Source organism: Oryctolagus cuniculus, chromosome 5 (assembly GCF_964237555.1).
Source record: "Oryctolagus cuniculus chromosome 5, mOryCun1.1, whole genome shotgun sequence".
Classification (NCBI taxonomy): Eukaryota; Metazoa; Chordata; class Mammalia; order Lagomorpha; family Leporidae; genus Oryctolagus; species Oryctolagus cuniculus.
The window spans coordinates 128,794,937-128,814,998 of record NC_091436.1 but is presented as its reverse complement, the minus strand read 5'-3'; the positions used below and the strand labels follow the sequence as shown (position 1 = coordinate 128,814,998).

The following is a 20,062-nucleotide window of genomic DNA, read 5'->3' as shown; positions in this document are numbered from 1 at the left end:
AGACAAAAGAGGGAAGCGGAGATCATCACCAATGAAAATTCTCAAGGTCAAACCCACATGACCGCACCGCCCCATCTCATAGCCCTGGGTTCTTCACTCCAACACCCAGAGACGCCCATTTGTCAGAGAAGCGATCGCCACACTAGTTGCTCTGCTCTGAGAAGGCCGGGGCTGAGCCAGCAAGATTTGCAGGTACCAGGGCGATTTGCACCTCCCCCTGGGAAGCGTTCCCCGTCAGAGCAGTGGAAATCGATGCCGTCCACAGATGAGAAGCAGCCGGCCGGACGGCACTCCCTGCCTCTTCCTGAGGGAGAGGAATCGGGAGAGACACGGATCGATTCCAGCTCATCACGTCCTTCCCCAGCCCGGCGCGCCCACAGAAGCCTCCTGGCTCCTGTCAACCGCGTTGGAGACGCCTCGCCGTTTTCCTGGGATGGCCGTTGTCACTGAGTCTGGAAGGATTCGGAGGGGCTGCGAGTCACGAGCCAGGGGCAGTTTTGCCTCCATCACGCGTCAGGCACGGCCGCCTGTCAGCGCCTCCCCAGCACCAGGGTACCCCAGCTTCTCACACACAGCGGCTCTCCCGCCCTGCCCTCAGCTCTGGCTGCTGAGTTTAATGCCTGGCCCACCGGGTCCTGGCTGGGCAAGCCCTTGGGGAAGTGGGCTGACCACCCAGCGGCTGGGGATGTAACAGAAGCATCTGCCCCACCGAGTTGCTGAAAGTGCTAATGATACAAGAGAAAGCATTGCAAGCGTGCGGAGCCCTCTGGATGCACGCCATAAATGGTGGTGGTGATGACAACAAGGAACATGGCAAATACCATTATGATAATGGTGGGCATAGTTGCTGGGGCCAAGAGCTGCTGCCACATGAACTTGACCTAGAACTTTAAGGCAGATCCATGTGGAAGACCTGGATGGAGTTCTCAGCTCCTGGCTTTGGCCTGGCCCAGCCTTGGCCATTGCAGCCATTTGGGTAGTGAACCAACAAATGGAAGATTTCTCTCTCTCTCTCTCTCTCTCTCTCTCTCTCTCTCTCTCTCCCTCCCTCTCCCTATAACTCTGCCTTTCAAGTAAATAAGTTTTTTTGTATTGACAGAATTTAATAGGGTGGCCAGAGGACATCTGAAGGCTGCTGGGCTCTGCTTGAAGTGCCTAGGGGCCAGCTCCAGGCCAGACCCTGCTCCAAGAGGGAAGGGCCATGTGCTTGCCTGTGCTCAGGCCCCGAAGGAGCCTGGAGCTGGCCGCCTGGGCCCGAGCCAGCCCAGGGCTGTGCTGACAGCTGGGCGCATGGGGCTGGCTTGAGGATGACTGTCCATCTTCAAGGTTGTGTTTCACATGGGGAAACTGAGGCCCAGCAGTGGGGCTTGGAAGGGGCAGCTCGGTCAGATGTCCAGAAGGCAGGGTGGGGCTGGGACACTGGCCAGGTGGCCAGCTGCAGAAGCGAGAGCGAGAGCGCCCTCTGGTGGAAGGGCTGCTTAGCTGGTAGGCAGTCCCGCCTGCCTGGTGGTGTGTGTCAGGAGCTGTTTTTGCCCTAGATTTTCGGGTTTGGCGCTCTTGACTCTATTATCCACTTCCTCCCTGGCCCTCTGAACGGTCCAGCTGTGGTGTTCCTCCCAAGTTCCTTTACTTGCTTTTTGGCTTCTCCTCTAGCCCTTTCCACTCACGACACGGATCATTGACTCAGGGGAGAGCCACTGGCTCCGCCTCTCAACCCCACACAAAGTTCCCTGCCCTCCCCCCCCCTTCCAGGAAACACACTAACCCCTCCCACAGGCTCTGAGCCAGGAGCTCACAAGGATTCTCTCCCGACCCCACCCCCATCCTCTAGTCTCATGAGTGGAAAGGGCTAGAGTCGCACCTCTGTTCCCCATTCCAGCCTCCTGCCCCGGGGAGGCAGCACTGATGGCTCACGTGGTTGGAGCCCTGTCGCCCACATGAGATTGAGTCTCCAGCTCCTGGTTTGGCCAGTCTAGTACCGGCCATTGTGGGAATTTCGGGAGTGAATCAGCAGGTGGGATTTCTATCCATCATTATATCTGTCTATCACTGCCTCTCAAATAAAATCAATTAATTAAAAATCGGAATTTGACATCAAAAGGTACCCAGTTTCCAGTTACATAAAATGTTACCCTAACAGGATTGGAAAGAAATACCACAAGGGACTGACAAGCCCTTCCATTACTGGGCAGTAATTCACATTCCCTTCTTGATTCTTTGCAACATCGTCCCAATATGTCGTCACAAGAGTGTGTGTTTTCTTCATGGAGAAGAAAATCATTTTAGTAGACAAAGCAAAGAAAGCAGCTGCAGCCCCTACCCCACGCAGGGTCCCTCTGTCTGTCAGCTGAGTCCTCCCAGGTCTTGTTTGCCAAATAAGGACAATTGCACCTCAACCGCTTAGCAGAATTGCTGCAAAGATAAAATATGATGTATGTGACATGCTTTGAAAATTGCAAAGCATTGTACAAATGTTAGCTGTTGTTAACATTATCACACAAAATTAACTCCGACAGCCGCAGAGCAGGGGCAAGGAAATCTGTAATGAGACAACTTTGACACCGGCACTAGGTAAATAGCAGGAGGAGCCGAGAGCAGAAGGAACTAGAAAGGCCAACAGGAATCCCTGCGATTGTTCACGAGCATCTCTCAGGAAACCCGGGGAAAATGTTTAACAAGAAGCTAAAAAAAAAAAATGTACAAGGCAACCCAAATGTTAACAGCTCTGCCTGGCGAACAAGCCATCAGCCGTTGTTCTGTCTTCTTGTTAAGTCTGCGGACAACAGTGCGATTGGGAGAATGGGGGGGGGGGGGGGTCGCTCAAGGTGATGGGCAGGTGCCCACCAGAGAAAATGGAGGCTGCAGCGCGTGGAGCAAGCGTCAAATGGGGATCAGACCTCAAAGGTAAAACTCAGCACCCCAAGGGAGGGATGGGGAGTGCCGGGGAGACTCCAAGAGTTTGTGTTGTGCTTTGGGTGGTCCATTTCTGCTCCCCATGAGCCCACCAACCCATGCTCCCTACCTACGCCCGTTCTTTCTCCTCATTCCAAGCTGAGCCCATTCCAAACACTATCGGTGCACCCTTCCGTGTCGCTCTTCTCTCGGCCCACCCCGTCCCAGGCTGGGTCTGTGCGGGTCATGCAGTCAGGCTGCTGTGACACAGGGTCTGAGGCCGGGTCGCTGGGACGTCAGAGATGCGTGAGGAGCAGGTGCGCTGTGTGGTGGGGTCTGTCCCTCCTGGGTGGGGCCTTGCTGCTGTGTCCCCCCGTGGTGGGGAGGGCAGAGCCTTCCTCAAGCCCAGACGACAGGGGCACCAGGCCCACGCATGAGACCTGTCACGCTGGGAGCAAGGCGCCCACACTGGAATTTCTGAGCGAGACAGACGACATCCAGACCATAGCGCCCGCGGCCCCTTCTCCTGTCCTCTCCGTCCTTTCCCCAGTCGCGAACCCCCTTGACGCCACCGCGTCTGAGTCTCATTGGACCCTTCCCCTCCCCACTCCCTCGCACAACTCAGGTTCCCCTTCTGCTCTGACTGCGTGGGGAGTGTTCTTCCTTCTCAATCCCAGGAAAGAGAGAAACTGGGGAAGTAAAGGGTCGGCTGGAGCTAAACCTTTGCCACTCCTTTGGCCTTTGTGAGTTTCTGGCTTTTCTTGGGAGGAGGTTCTGCCGGCTGCCTAGCCCAACACCCATTCCCAGCCTTGTTCACTTCCACCAAAGAAGGTGGAAGCCTAAAGACTCATGACCCACGCCTCTATTGCTCAGGTGGCAGGAAGACAAAAATAAGACATCAAAATAGCTGTTCTCCTGTCATTCCTTCTGGTCCCTGCCTCAAAGATGGATTTGGAGCTGCAGCAGCCATTCTGTGATCATGAGGCAATAAGCACAAGGATGAGAAGTCAGTTATGGAAAAATGGCCTTCTAGGGCCTGGTCCCTAAGGGTATGGTTGAAAGCTAAACCAATATTAGTAGGTCTGGAATAGGCTGATAATTATAAAAGAAAAACGAGCTCTTATTTGTTTTAACTTGCTTCCAGTCAATTTGTGTTACTTACAGCTGAAAGAATTCCTGGCCCAAACATCTGCGTCTTAGCAGACAGTGAGCTTTGCGCCCTCCACCCGAAGCAGTTCAGGGCTTATCCTGTACCCAAGCTTAGCCACCATCTGCTGGGACATGGGAAAGGGCCAGTGTTCCCATCAAAGCACCTTCTGATGCAGACAAGATACGGGTGTGAGATGAAATGCTGACTAACACATGCAATGTCCCGGCCCTAAGTAAATCCCCCGGCCAGGTGATGACCACCCAAGAGCCATGCAGGTGCAGCTGCAGAAGCGTGTGACGTGCTGTCGTCAAAGGCTTGGGTCTCAGAAGCCTGGAGATGGCGCAAGTCCCTCCCCTCCCCCTCACCTGGGACCCTGAGCAGCAGGCAGCTCCGCTGTTCCCAACACATTGGTGGAACCCCTAAGACAGCTCACAGAACACCTGCCGAGTGGGCCCTGGAAGCAAGCTCCTAATGAAGGACCCCGGAAATGGCAGGACATGACGGAGGAGCAAAGAGGGAGACAGGGAGGTGGACTGTGCTAACAGCAGTGAGGCTGTTTTAATGGGTAGGGTCTCGGACTACTCATGGGCTGCAGGGCTGGGTGAGGCTTTCGGCTTCCCGGCTGGAAGCCGAGTGTGATGAAGTAAGCAGGCAGCCTACATGGCGGCGCACTGATGGTGCACTCCCCGGGGGGAGGGGGGCTCTTAGTGAGATCGGTGCAAACAGCTCTAGGAGCTGTTCCCAGCGGCACCACCTCGCCGGCACAGAGAATCCCAGCGCCGCGTTCAGACAGCTGGGACAGGACTGCCAGTGGCGATGGCCTTCAGAGAAACAATGACTGCTTTGGTAGTAGAAGTACATGCCATTTGAAGTATCCCCATGCAACATCTGGGACACACTTCTCCTTCAAAATCATTCCTTGTTTCTCTGGAACGCAGTTGTAAGTGGGCGTTCTACCATTGTTGCTGGGCTGGGTTTGAGTCTGTTAGGTCTGGCCACCCTGGGTGGGGAGAGACGGAGGGAAGCTGGACAGACTGCATGACTAGCCCCAGGGGGTGGGGAGGTGGCTGATGGATGTTGGCCAAGATCCTGCCCATGGAGGAATCTCAGCCCAGCCTGTGAGATAGTAGCCGGAGTCCTGGGGACCCCTGCGAGGGGGGACAGTGGCTAAGAGCAGTAGGAAGTGCCACCCCGTGGCTAACAGTGCAGACTCCAGAACCAGACTGGGTCCAAACCCTTGTTCTGCCACTCTCCGGCGGGGTGTTCTGGGTCAATTTCTTAACCTTTCTGTGCCTCCGCTCCCTCATCTGCAAACCGTGTTATGAGACAAGCCACCTGCTGGGTTGCTGAGGACTGAATGGGTGCACACAGGGAGGGCTCCACGCCTGGCGCATGGTGATGGACAGCTCTCGTCCTGCGCTGTCTGTGCCCTGATGTCAGTCTCCGGCTCGTCGCTCCCGGGAGGTCCCGCTTTGCCACTTCTCGGTCAGCGCGAGCCTTGCTGGCTGGCCAGGTCGCACACCTCAGCTGTGGATTGCAGGACTATAGAGTGGGTCCTCCTGGTGGGCGACACGTCCCGGTCTCCAGCACCCCAGTGGGCTCCTCTTCCTCTTCCCTTCCCCTCACCCACAGTCACTGCTGCACCCCCCAGCCAGCAACGCACGGCTTGATGGAAAGCGAACACGGCTCCGCCCCCAGGAGCTTCACTGATGTGTTCCTCTGGGACTACCCCATCAGCCCCCAACCTCCCAGGCTGTCTACCCACCATGGTCCTGACCGGGCTCTTCCCTGGCCTCGGGGCTCCTGGCCGCCACAGATGAGCTACAGGACAGCAGGTTCCTCCTGGGCCTCTCCCAACACCACCTGGCCTCCAGGTCTGCCCTGGGCTGACTTGGGATAAACACAAAGTCCTCAACTTCTGCTTGCCTGTCTGTGTCCCTGGCCTCCCCGGCTCACCCTGTGCTGCCCACTGGGCTCTCCCGGAGCAGGCTCTGCCTGCCCTTGAGCTGGGGGGGGACAAGAGGAAGAAGCCCCCAGGGCTGACAACTCAGGGGTCAACAGGGAATTCAAGGCCCCATCTCCCTCCCTCTGCTCCCTAAGACCTTCCCCGGGGAGCACTTTCCCAGCACCTGTAGTTAGTGCATTTGAAGACAGAGCCTACTTTGGAATCGGCCCAGAGTTGCTACCCGGTCAGTAGGGGCTGGGGCCCAGGGTGGGTCAGGTGCACCAGCAGTCCACAGGCAGCAAAGTGAGATATTCAGCGGGTGGTTCTAGAATGCACATTGTGGGGGAAGCCAAATTCTAAACTCAGGAGGATGGGGAATTGGAGCCCTCACACAGCGCCGGCGGGGACGGAAGAGGGCACAGCTGCTGTGGAATGCGACGTGCTGGTTTCTCAGTGAAATGTAGCTTCAACCTGGGACCCGGCAGGTCTGCTCTGAGTGTATGCCCAGGGGAATTGCAAACAGGCTTCTGTCCGAAGCTTATACACGGGTGTTTATGGCAGCTCTGTTCGTGCTATTCCAGAACACAGAATCCACCCAATGCAATGTGCCTCAACCGACGAGCTAACACCCAGACGGTGCACCACAACTCAGTGAGAAGAGGAGTGATGTTCCCTGGAACATGCTACCGCGTGGATGACCTTGCCAACCTTGGGCAAGACCCAAAAGGGCTCAGACCCAAAAGGCCACATGTTGTGTGCGTGTGTTTGCTGCAAACACCCAGAACACGCACGGAAAGCAGAAAGGCTGCCCGGGGCTGGGTGGATGGGAGGCGAGTGACTAATGACGAGCGCCGTGTGCAGGTCCTTCTGGGCTCATGAGAACGCTCTAAAATTGATCATGCTGGTGGACACACGGCTCCATGGATAAACGAAAGAACACTGCAGTGAACGCTTGTAAACACTGAGCTGTGTGTTTAGCATGTGAATTATCGGTATCTTTGTTTTTTTTTTTTAAGAAAAACGGGCAGATGGTCCAAAGTGGACTTCAATTCTTGAAGGCCAGAGTTAGAATAATAATAATCGTAAAACGCATCCAGGAAAAAGTGAATTTTATAACACCTCTGGCTGGTGACTATGGAAGGCCCGAAGGCGGTCACAGGCCCTCTGACATCACCGCTGCTAAATTATTTTCCTTTCTCCAGCCCTTGGGGCTACCTCTGCCTCTCACACAAATTTCTTTTGCTTATTTGGATTTTTTTAAAGATTTAATTAATTTACTTTAAAGGCAGAGTGTCACAGAGAGAGGGATTGAGAGAGAGAGAGAGCGAGCGCACTTCCATCCACTGGTTCACTCCTCCAATGGCTGCAACAGCCAGGACAGATTCCGGGCTGAAGCCAGGAGCCAGAAACTCCACCCAGGTCTCCCACCTGGGTGACAGGGACCCAAGTACTTGGGCCATCAGGCACCGCCTTTCCAGGCACATCAGCAGGAAGCTGGATCAGAAGCAGAATATCTGGAACTCAACCCGGTGCTCCAACGCAGGATGCCCACGTCACGAGCAATGGCTTAACCCACTGTGCCATAACGCCAGCCCTGCTCACACATCTTTTAAAAAAAGAAGATATAAGTATTTACTTGAGGCAGAGTTACAGACAGAGAGAGGGAGAGACAGAGAGAGAGGTCTTCCGTCCCCTGGTTCACTCCCCAAATGGTTGCAACGGCCAGAGCTGGACCATTCCGAAGCCAGGAGCCAGGAGCTTCCTCTAGGTCCCCCACAGAGGTGCAGGGGCCCAAGCACTTGGACCACTTCCACTGTTTCCAGGCATCAGCATGGGGCTGGATGGGAAGTGGAGCAGCCGGGACTCAAACAGGCACCCATATGGGATTCCGGCGCTGCAGGCGGATGCTACACCACGGGTGCGACTACCCCACAGCGCTGGCCCCTCACACCCTGTTTCTCCTTGGGCAGCATTAGATCGTCATTGTTGCCCAACGCAGTGACCCCCGTGCTGAACTGAGGCTCTCCAGAGGCTGATCTTCCTGTCGCCAGCCCCTGGCACAGGGTAGCTCCCCAACAAACAACAGCTGAACTGATACAAAGCTTGTAAATCCTGGTCCCTTTTATCTAAAAATCTTAACAATCTCGCGAGAAACTGGCAATGCTAGCTGCTGCCGGAGAGAAGAAATTGGTGGTTGGGAGAGAAAGCATAGAACTTTGCACAAGCCTACAATATCACCTTTTCCAAGGAGAAATTAACATAATTCTTAAATCGTTTAAAAATACAATACCTATTAGCAACAATACAGCATCTGTGTTTACCACACTGCGAGTAGAATAAGGTGACGACATGCTCAGGGGAGCAGAGTCAGGGCAGCAAACCCCTCAGTGGGGGGCCCAGGACCTGGGCCAGGAAGCCCTGGAAGAGAAGAGTGGGGAGAGCTACGGCTCCCTTCTCTCGGCTCTAAGGATGCAAGCCGATTTCACCATCCGTTCTGGGTAATCACATCAGGGTCTCCCCGACACTCCCAACTACCGCCAGTCCCACGGCTGACGCAGGTTCATCAGTGTCAGGTGGAAGTCACACACTCGCCAACACCCTCACTGTGCACCCTGGAGGACAGTCATCTTCCACTGCTTTCCCAAGACATAGCAGAGAGCTGGATCGAAAGTGGAGCAGCCAAGACTCGAACCTGTGCCCCTGTGGAATGCCAGTTCGGCAGGCAGTGGCTTTACCCGCTACGCCACAGCGCCGGCCCGGGGCCCACTTCTGAACCTCCCATCCCCTCAAGCTACAGCCCTCTGGCCCTGGGCACTAACCCCTACGACAGTGAGGAAATAGAAAGCAAGGAGATCCAGATGTCTCCAAAGAGCACCCACCCTAGACTGAGCCAGCACCTGGTTGGTGGCCATCTTGAAATGGGGTCGATGCCTCTGCCTCCTCCTCTTCCAGTAAGCATCCCCATCACCAGCCCCCAGCCCGACGCCGGCTAACACCACTGAGGACTTAGCAATGCCATGCACTGCTCCAGTTGACTCCATTGACCCCATGAGCAAGTCTGCAAATGAACCGCAGACAGCTTAAAGTGACTTGTTCAGAGCTCCCAGCCCCTGAGTGACAGAACCTGGACCCAACCCAATTCACGCCAGAATCCACTAGTGTAAGCAAGATGTTGTGCTGTGATTCCTACTAGAGGCATTGAGTGTGTGTGTGTGTGTGTGCACATGCGCGTGCATGTGTGTTAGGGTGCAGGTGGATAAGGTGGGGTGTAGAAGGAAGACAGAAAAGAGAGAGAGGAAGAGCAGGAGGTTGGGGGCAGGTGCAGAGGTCCCGGGCACTTGCTCCCCACTCTGAGAGGCAACAGCTCTAGGTGCTCAGCACCCCAGAGGTCAGAGATCACCCACACTCTCCAGCGACTCATGAGTCAGCAGAATAGCAATGAGTCGGAGAGAGCTGTGACTAGGGAAGACCATCCCCCAGGCCCGTTGGTGGGAGGCCCGTTGGTGGGAGGCCCGTGGAGGTGGAAAGGCATGCTTGGTGAGCCAGGCCTTGGTGCCGTAGAGACGCGAGCTGATCCTAATGGCTCGAGGCGGTGAGTTACCTGGCATCCCGGCTCCTCCTGAACCTCTCATCAGCCAGGCCAGCCCACCCCGCTCCGGACAGCCCTGGAAAAACGCTGACAAATCACCGCTCAGTGGGGTCTTCTTCCTGCACGTGGGGCACAGCCCACGTGAGGCACACGGTGATCAATGGGGTTTCACGATTGATTAGGCTCCGCAAACACGGGTGCTTAACCCCATTAGCATGGATTCCTTTCAGAGAACAACCACATTTGAAAAGCAAGAAAACCAAAACAAAGCAACAACAACAACAACAAACCCTCCTCTGACCTAAGGACTGATTGCACCTCATTCCCAGGCGTGTGGCTGCCCTGGATCCTCAAGTCAGCGCCTTGTCCCAGAAAAGGGTCCAAGTCGTGTCCTCGCTTAGTGGACTTATTGAGTACTGGTTGGGAGTGGTACATGATGGGCTGGAACAAGAACGACACCTGGGGTGGGCAGGCCAACGCTGACGCCAGTGCAAAAGAAGAAGCTATAGGTGAAAAAAATATTATAACTCAATCCAGACCACTTGTGACAGCCGTGTGTAGCCTGCCTGGATCAGGGATTGTCTCTGGCAGAGGACAAGACCCTCTTACCCACAGCAGAATTTTCTGGCACCGTTGCTAAGAGCAACGATTAAGTACACAGAGCACCTCCCAAGGCACAGCTGTGTGTCAGCCTCAGCCCCCGCCCCCAAGGTCTAGCAGCCCCCAGCCACGTATGCACGTCTACACACATCACGGTCGCTGTGGCTCCAGGCAGAGCTGGGTGGAGACCTCCCTCCCCCTCGAGGCTGCAGTCTCATCTCAGCTGAGAAGGACCCACTTTCAGGCTCACTCGCGCGGCTTGTGCTGAGATCCACGTGCTCTTGTGGACTGAGCTGGACTGAGGCCTCAGCTCCTCGTGGGGCACCTGTGAGCTTCCGGCTGACGTCCCCCACGGTTCCTTCCTACTTGCACCCTCCCTGGGCCCCTTAAATGCATGGCAGCTCACTACATCCGAGCAAGGGAGAGTGTGCACTAGGGTGAATACCAGCAGCAGGGATTATTGGGAGGCACAGCAGAAACACACGCTCTCCTCTAGACATGATCGCAATATGCGAGCCTCAAGGCACCCCGTGAGATGGAGGCTGCCGCCGCTCACGATGCTTCCCAGGTGCCAAAGCTGAAGCTCTGCGGGGTTGAGTTGTCCACAGCTGGGGCCGGCGCTGTGGCATAGCGAGTAAAGCCGCCACCTGTAGTGCTGGTATCCCATATGGGTGCTGGTTCGAGTCCCGGCTGCTAAACTTCCGATCCAGCTCTCTGCTGTGGCCTGGGAAAGCAGTAGAAGATGGCCAGGTCTTTGGGCCCCTGCACCCATGTTGGAGACCCCGAGGAAGCTGCTGGCTCTTAGCTTCGGATCAGCGCAGTTCCAGCCATTGTGACCAGTTGGGGAGCGAACCAACAGATGAAAAACCTCTCTCTCTTTCTCTCTCTCTGCCTCTCTTATTCTCTCCATGTAACTCTGACTTTCAAATAAATAAAATAAATCTTTTAAAAAAGAAGTTGTCCCCAGCAACACAGCACGTTGGTAATAGAACCAGAACTCAAAAACACGGCTGGCGCCATGGCTCACTAGGCTAATCCTCCGCCTGTGGCGCCAGCACCCCGGGTTCTAGTCCCAGTTGGGGCTCCAGATTCTGTCCCCGTTGCTCCTCTTCCAGTCCAGCTCTCTGCTGTGACCCGGGAAGGCAGTGGAGGGTGGCCCTAGTCCTTGGGCCCTGCACCCACATGGGAGACCGGGAGGAAGCACCTGGCTCCTGGCTTCGGATCGGCGTAGTGCGCTGGCCGCGGCACACCGGCCATAGCGGGGGTGAACCAAAGGAAGGAAGACCTTTCTCTCTGTCTCTCTCTCTCTCACTAACTCTGCTTGTCAAAAAAAAAAAAAAAAAACTCAAAAACACAGCCCTGTTTGTATAGCCACTCACTGGGTTCAGCCTGGGTTGGGGGGTGACTTTTCCCACAGTGGTGCCATGGTCCTCCCAAAAAGAAGGCCCACCCACTTTGTCATTGCAAAGTTGCTTCTGATTGGGCATGAGACGACTTTGAAGGGAACCCAGTTATCCGCAGCCTTCCAGATCAGCATCCGGACTTCGAGCCTCAGACTTGGCACAGAGGTGCCCAGCCCAGGCTCCACCCTGGCTCCGGCAGGGTAAGGCGGTGACTCACTGTTGGTCACTGCCTGGCTTCCCTGGTCTGTGCTAGCGGCTGGTGATGACACTTACAGGATCCCCTGGAGCAATCTGCCCCATGATGTGACCCTGTAACTACCTGTCTCGGCTCAACCGTATCTCATAAACGTTTATGAAGCGCTGTGTGCCACCCATGGAGTGACACGAAGGCAGGGGCGGGGCCTACCCTGAAAACATGCACCACATTTCTTGTTCCCAGAAACTTTTTGTTTAAGGTATACAAACTTCACGAGTGCAGAATTTCTTGAATCTAGCACCGTACTGCCCAATCCTATGCCTCCTGGCTCCAGCCAGCTACTGAGCTGTTGAAATGTGACTAGACTGAAATAAGACATGCTGACACTAAATTAAGGCAGATTTCAAAAAGATAAAGATAAAAAACAAAGAAAAGATAAAATGATTTCATAGTTGGGGTGTAGGGGGTTAAGGAAAATATGCTATTGAAAATAATTTCACTTCTTGCTACTTTTCTCATGTGACTACTAGAAAACCTAAAAATGTCACCTTCGGCTCACCTGCCCGGCTCTTGTTACATTTCTGTTGGGTGGCACTGAGGGTCACCTGATACCAATGGCTACAATTTATTGAGGGCTCACCACGTGCCCTGCCATGTGCTCCACAATCCCTCTACACACTCCGTGCACAGAACACCGATTATTTCATTCAATTCTCCTAGTAAACCCATGTCGTGGGCGTCATGGTCCCCTTTATGGCCGGGCGGGGGCTCAGCAGCTGAGTCCCGCAGCTCGCACTGAGCCTGGCTGAGAAGCTCCAAGGTTCCAACGTGCGTCAGAGAAATGATCGCGCAACAGTGCCATTCCAAGTGATGGGTGCGCTTACGTCAGGAGAATGCCAGGGGGCACCCAGGGGAAAGCAGCCAGCTGCACCTTGGAGGGCCAGCGAGGTCCTCCCAAGGGAGACGATGCTTAACCTATGCAAGCCCAGGACGAAGACATCCGTGAAGCCAGCCGGCACCAAAGGGCTTTGCCAGAAGGAGTCGCAGCCAGTGTGGAGTCGTAGAAGCAGGAGACCACAAGGTGCGCTCAGGATGCGGCAGGGATGAGACACTCCCTTCCACGGGACCCCAGCACTATGGCCCTGTCTGTGATGGGCCTGGCGGGGGGGTTCCCTTGCATGGATTTGAACACCATAGCTACATTTGGCCAACGAAGGCAAAGCAGCCAGGCCTGCCGTGGGCTGCCTCATCACGGCGCAGCCCCTTGTTCTGCTTCCTTATTCATAAGCAGAGGAATGAGGCCTTTGTGTCCCCGGAACCACTACTGTGTGTGCAGCTGGCCAAGGGCAAATAGGCAAGATGCAACTCTACAGGGAGAATATCTAGTGATTGAAGCTGCACGAAATTCTCTCAAACAGCGTGCTGAGAAGGGGCTTCCGGGGCACCCTGGCTCCGCAGCCCCTGGTGTGGCGGGGGAGAGGGCGACGGGCGGGTAGGGCCTGGGTTGGGTTGCCCCCTGTGCTGTGCAAATATCACTTTCTGTGTATTCTTGAGAAGGAAAAGGCTGCAAAGCTCTGCTTTAGGGGAGTCAAGTTCCTGGAAGCCAAAGGCCTGGAGTCTGGAGGTCTCAGTCCCACAAAGACTTAGATCGCTGTACAGATAAGAGCCAAATAAAAAGACTTTACAAATGCAGTGAAGGAGATAAAATGGGGGATGGAGAGCGGAATGGGCTATGTGGGAAAGTGGGGCCGGGTTGGGACTAGGATGGCATGAACTAGAAGGAATGAGAGTAGGGGCGGGTCTACCATGAACTGTGGCAAGAGCAGCGGACGATGGGTTAGAGAGGGCACGCGCGGGATTTGTGTGGGTGAGAATGGGGTGGATAAGGAGAGAGCAGTCAGCTTCTCCAAAAAGGCCTCACCCCTGCCCCCTGACTGATGGCCGCATGGATTTTTATTTTTTAAGATTTACTTTATTTATTTAAAAGACAGCCACAGAGAGAGAGAGAGTCAGAGAGAGAGGTCTTTCAACTGCTGGTTCACTCCCCAGATGACTGCAGTGGATGGAGCTGAACCAGTCTGAAGTCAGGAGTCAGGAGCTGCACCCATGTGGGTGCAGCGGTCCAAGGACTTGGGCCATCTTCTGCAGCTTTCTCAGGTGCACTTGCAGGGAGCTGGATCGGAAGAGGAGCAACCAGGACTTGAACTGGCGCCCATATGGGATGGCAGCACTGCAGGCCAGGGCTTTAACCTGCTGCACCACAGCACCGGCCCCAGAGCCTCACGTTTACCTCTTGTCCATACAACGTGGACAAAATCAGCCTGGCCCAGTTGACTCTATTTAAGGCCATGAGTATGATTCATCCATGCTGGAAAAGCCCATTTATCATGAGGAGTCAATGCTTCATGACCTACTGTCTATTTTTGCTTTATTCCCCAGCACTAAATGTGTCTTCAGGATCTCCCCCACTTTTCCAATGCCCACTGACATGTTGTGTTTCCACAACACAACATGAGCCCTCTCTCTCCCTCTCCCTCTCCCTCTTCCTCAGTCTCTCTCTCTCAATCTCTCTCTCCCTCTCCCTCAATCTCCCTCTCCCTCTTTCTCTCTCTCACCCTCTTCCTCTCTCTCTCAATGTCCCTCTCCTTCTCCCTCAATGTCCCTCTCCCTCTCCCTCAATCTCCCTCTCCTTCTATCTCCCTCTCCCTCTCCCTCTCCCTCTCCCTCTCCCTCTCTCTCTCCATCTCTGTCCATTTGTCTATCTTCCTGGGACTCTAATGGGCCACATTACACATTTCCAGCTCTTCTTGGTTCCTGTTACTGGCAAGACTCTGCCTCCCCACATCCCTCTCTCGCAGCTCAAAGTCCTTGGCAATTTGAGTTCCAGTCAAACTCCGTCTCCTTTGCCTTCGCCTTCCCACCTCCCGTGGCCTCTCCTGTCATTTATTATTTAGCTCAGTCACTGTATTATACATGCACAAGAACCGTTTCAGAATAGAACTGGTAGGAAAAAATTAGGACCCAAATCAGAAGTGGCTTCACCTCTTGTCACCCCGCCTCTTAGCTCCATTGTCATTCTGCTCCAGTCCTGGGCCAAGGACCTCAGAGGAGAGCCAGGCAGCAAGCAGAGATCTGGCCGGCCAGCCCTCGAGCCCAGTGAAGAGCTCCTCAGGCTGAGTGCCATGGAAAAGTTCTAGAAAGATCTCCTTCAGTGGATGGAAAAGATGCCTTCTCGGCCTGGGTGCTGGAATGAAATTCCCAGTGCACTTCCAAAGGTGCCATTGTGAGGGCAAAGCACACAGGGTGGTCGGTTCAGGGTGCCGGGCTCTATTCTTTCTTCTTTTTTAAGATTTATTTTACTTTGAAAGAATTATAGAGAGAGGCAGAACCAGCAAGAGAGACAGAGAGAGAGAGAGAGAGAGGTCTTCCATTTCGCTGGTTCACTCCCCAAATGATGGCAATATCCAAAGCTGCACTGATCCAAAGCCAGGAACCAGGAGCTTCTTCCAGGTCTCCCACGCAGACGCAGAGGCCCAAGGACTTGGACCATCTTCCACTGCTTTCCCAGGCCATAGCAGAGAGCTGGATCAGAAGTGGAGCAGCCGGGACTTGAACCGGTGCCCATATGGGATGCCAGCACTGCAGGCGGCTGATTTACCCGCTACACCACAACGACGGCCCCCCAGGTTCTATTCTTTAATGGCCATCATTAACTTCCCCCTGGACCCAGGTCAAGACCTGTGGCCTCACTATACCTTGGTTTTCTCATCCATTAAACCCAAGGACCATGCAACAGTTCCCCAAGTTCCTTGGCTGTAAAATTCTAAAAACTCCCATTTGCCCAATGATCCATGCGATTCCACTGGAGATCCACTCCCACACTTAAGATTCAGCTCACTCCTAGTCAATAGATAATTACAGAGCACTCGCCACACCACTGCTCCTCATTAGAAGGACCTCTGAATTAACCTGGTGACCTCTTCATTTCAATGATGAAGAGACCAAGGCCCAGAGAGAAGTAGCGGCTCGGCCAAGGTCGCACAGCCAGGAAGGGGCAGAGTCAGCCTAGGATCCACGACTCCTGGGGACCTGCCTTCTTTGTGTGGTGCTTTCAAGGCGTCTACTGAGAGCTGGGTCCACGCCCCCATTCTTCATCTGGAGGATTCTTTGACTCCTTCCACCAATGCGGCACTTGCAACTAATGCTCTGTGTTTCCCAAGGTGAGCGCAGAGAAGCCGGGCAGCTTCTGCCTGGCTCTCAAGGAACCCGGGTAAGCAGTCCAACAACCCCAGACCTTGCGTGCTGGAGAGGCCCAGGGCAGCCAGCCTTGACCGCTGTCTCAGCTGAGCCCACCCAGTCATCAGTCCCGCCCATGTCAGAAGGGGATCCTCCAGCTGCCCACAGGTGAAGGCGCACCCTGCCACCTGCGTCGTCCCCCTGAAAGGCAGCCCCAGAGCATTGAGTGGAGTCTCTAAGCTAAAGACAATATAAGCTTCCCAGCTCTGGCTCCGCCCAGAGATGCAAATCACCCCCCCCCCCGGGGAAACCTACTGGACCATAGAAAAGTCACCCTAACTGAGGAGAGACTGCAATTACAAAGATGCTCTTGGTATGTAGCCCATACTGTAACAGGCAGCCCCTGGCTGTCCTGCCTGCCGCTCCCTCACAAGCATATGGCCAATAGTCACCCTGATGGAAAAGGGGCTGCCACTGCAGGTGTACCCCTCAGATTACAGGTTGTGTTATGAGTCAGTGTTGACCCGTGCCAGTGGTTTACTTCTCACTATAGTGTGTTCAGGCAATCTGTTTTTGCCCTGGTGATTTCTTTTACTACCTGATTTTCCATACTGTGGTATAAAAAGAGGCTGTTAAATCTGGAAGTCCTTAAGTTTTGGGGTGTGATTTTTTTTCCACATAACTGGAGCAGCTTGTGTTTTCACACTGGTAAATAACCAATGTAGTCCCCTGCTACCTGAATAACCAATGCTAACTCAATTTAACTCATACCAGTGTTGACCCCCATTGCCAGCAAAGTTCTCCTTCTCTATTGAATGCAACCCCTTTGTTTATATCAACAACAGCATCTGCCCTAGACTGCAAACTCCACATGGATGCGACTGTGTTGGGTGCTTAGCCCATAGTAAGTGTGTGTGAATGAAACTGGCAAAGGCCCTGTAACTGGCTGCTGCCCCAAGCAGCAAGCCAGGGGGGCAGGCTCCATCCGCTCACGGGAAACACGCCTTGTGCTGCAGGTGGGGGCTGGGCAGGGTGGGCATTGCGGGGAGGGGAAGAGACAAGAGGAAACAGGGAGAAGGAGAAGAGTTGACCGGTTTTGTCGCCATCGCCTCTATGAGCGTCCCTGTCCTGAAACCCTGGTTAATTTTCTTGTTCAAACATTAATTTAAAATCGCTGGCTCCGGGAGAGATACTGTCCTTCAGCAGGTCCTGCTGTAAACTTGGAAACTCCAAGGTCTGATTCAGCAGCGGCAGACTGGAAAAGTTCCTGGTTGCTAAGAGACCAGAGAGCAAATTACCAGCTCACAAAGGACCCAGCGAAGGCGCGGGTGAAAAACCAAAACAAAGCAAGGTAGGAAATGGAGCTCCGCAAAATCAAAATAAGGTACACAAACCGGCTGGGAAATTGTCTGATTGGAAAAGACAATTATGCCTGTCTTCCCCGCTGAAAGGCAAAGACGCGGTGTGCGCGCTGAGCTCTATCTTTGCAGGTTTTGTCCCTTGAACAAAACAGCAGGGGAGCCCCTTTCCAGGCACGAAATACTGAATCGTGAGTCACAGGGAAAAACAAACTGCCCTAGTTGATAAGGAGGCAGCATAAAGCAAGAAAAAGGCTGCTTCGTACATGAACTCTCCCTGCCGGGATGGTGCATGGGCTACCAGGGCCGTGACAGAGAAACACTCCCGCAGGCCTCCTTCCAGGAATACTGCTCTCTGTTCACTGCTGGCCGCAGGCCCCCGGGGCAGGCAGAGGGCCTTGACCCTCGGAGGAGTCCAGTCCTCACCTCACTTCCACAGCAGCCAGGTGATAATTCGCCAGGGTTCCTAATGGGAAGAAGCAAGTGGCAAAGCAGGAAACGGGCCCCAGGTGTTTCTTTGAGCCAAAGTGTCCCTAGAGCTCCAAGGTTCAGTGATTTCTCTTCCAGCCAGATGACGTAGTCAAAGATTATGTTATTCTTGCCAACGATAAGGAGAGAAAAAGCGTGGTGGTCTCTTGGGTGGAAACCCAGCTCCCATGCGGAGAGCCTCTTAGGGGCTAGGAAAAGCCTCCTGGGGTCGGGGGCCGGGGGGGGGGGGGGGGGGAGCCCAGCCCTAGGGGGAAGAGTTTGGAAACTCAGGCAACCTCAGAGAAGCATGGCGAGCTGGCTTTTGGAGATCAGAGAAGAAACAAAGCGGAGCTTGGGATTTTTGTTTTCGTTTTGTTTTGTTTTTTAAGGTGCAGGGAGGGAAGCAGGGGCAGAGAGACAGGAACTGGGGGAAAAGGACACCAGCCAGTAGGCCTGTGCCCAGGCGCTATGGGGGTGTCGCCACGGGCCGAGCGGCGGAACGGCTCCCACTTACCAATACTCGTTGGACAGCGAAAGCGTTTTCGGGGCGTGATGGGTCCGACAAGCACGAAATCATCTTTGGGGAAAAAAATACAATTCCCACCATGGCAGCTTCCTTCAGATCTGTTCTGACAACCTTGTTTGTCAGACTTCCAAACAGCAGGCAACTGCCAGCAGCCTCGCCAGGAAGACTGTGTGCGAGGCCTGCAGAACATCTGTGGGAAAATGGAATGAAAAGAGATGTTTAGGGCCAGGCATTTGGCATAGCGGCTAAGAGACCGCTTGGGGCGCCGCGTCCCACAGCAGAGCCAGGGTTCAAGTCCTGGCTCCACGCCTGATGCCGGCTTTCCGCTAATGCACACTCTGGGAGGCAGCAGGTGCCCACTCAAGTACTGGGGCCCTGCCACCCACCAGGGAGACCTGCACTGGGTTCCCGTCTCCTGGCTTCGGCCTGACCCAGCCCTGCTGTGGTAGGCATTTGGAGAGTGAGCCAATAGATGGGAACTTTCTTTCTCTCTCTCTCTCTCTCTCTCTCTCTCTCTCTCTCATAAATAAATACACAATCTCTTAAAATAAAAAGCCAAATTTATTTTGGAGCAAACACTTGGATTTCCATGCACAGTTTTTCCATAATATGGATCTCCATGAAATCTTTGGGGGCCCTTCATAACATTGTCCGAACGTGCAGCACCCCTCAGACAGGAAGATGCCACAGCTCCCGTCTGCCTACACACCTGTGTCCGTGGGACTTGCTTTGGCCCCTGGGACATGAGCAAAACTCACCGTGTCACTTTTGAGTGTCGGATTTAGGAGCAGGCATGTGGGCCTCTGGCTTTGCTTTCTCCTCCCGTTGTGGTGACTAGAAATGTTCTAGAAAGTGCCTTAGCCCACAGCCGTGGTCCCCAAGAGGAGAAGGCACGGGGCAGAGCTGCAGCTTGATTGAGCAAACAGGGAGCAATGGACAAGGAACAGAGCTCTGCGGGAAGCCAGAGAACTGTGAGGTCACCTGTGCAGCAGGGCCCTTGCACTGAAGACAAAGGGTGACTTCAAAAAGTTTGTGGAAAGTGGAATTAAAAAGATACATTTGTTGGGTGCAAAAACAAAATTGAAAACCATGCATACACAGCAAACCAGACCCAAAACTAGTAGGAGAAGAGAAATAATTAAAATTAGAAATCAACAGAATTGAATCCAAAAAAAAAAAAAAACACATTACAAAAGATCAGCAAAATGAAGAGCTGGTTCTTTGAAAAAATAAACAAAATTGACACAGACACACCATTGACCCAACTAACTAAAAAAAGAAGAGAAAAGACCCAAATCAATAAAATCAGAGATGAAAAGGGGAATGTAACAACAGACACCACAGAAATAAAAAGAGTCATCAGAAATAACTACAAAGAGTTGTATGCCAGCAAACAGGGAAATCTATCAGAAATGGATAGATTCCTGGACACATGCAACCTACCTAAATTGAACCATGAAGACATAGAAAACCTAAGCAGACCCATAACTGAGACAGAAATTGAATCAGTAATAAAGGCCCTCCAACAAAGTAAAACCCAGGACCGGATGGATTCACTGCTAAATTCTACCAGACATTTAAAGAAGAACTAACTCCAATTCTTCTCAAACTATTAAGAACAAATGAAAAAGATGGAATCCTCCCAAATTTTTCTATGAAGCCAGCATCACCTTAATTCCTAAATCTGAAAAAAGATGCA

The 20,062-nt window shown here is 53.6% G+C and overlaps 1 long non-coding RNA gene across 1 annotated transcript in view; it reads right to left on the bottom strand.

Annotated features, from left to right (window-relative positions):
• The window catches only part of LOC127493042 (uncharacterized), a 37,029-nt gene extending 18,480 nt beyond the window's left edge, over window positions 1–18,549 (bottom strand). The window contains exon 1 of the long non-coding RNA XR_007922970.2: window positions 18,352–18,549. This is a non-coding gene — a long non-coding RNA (uncharacterized lncRNA). The remainder of the gene's footprint in view (window positions 1–18,351) is intronic.
• Between the last annotated feature and the right edge of the window lie 1,513 nt (window positions 18,550–20,062).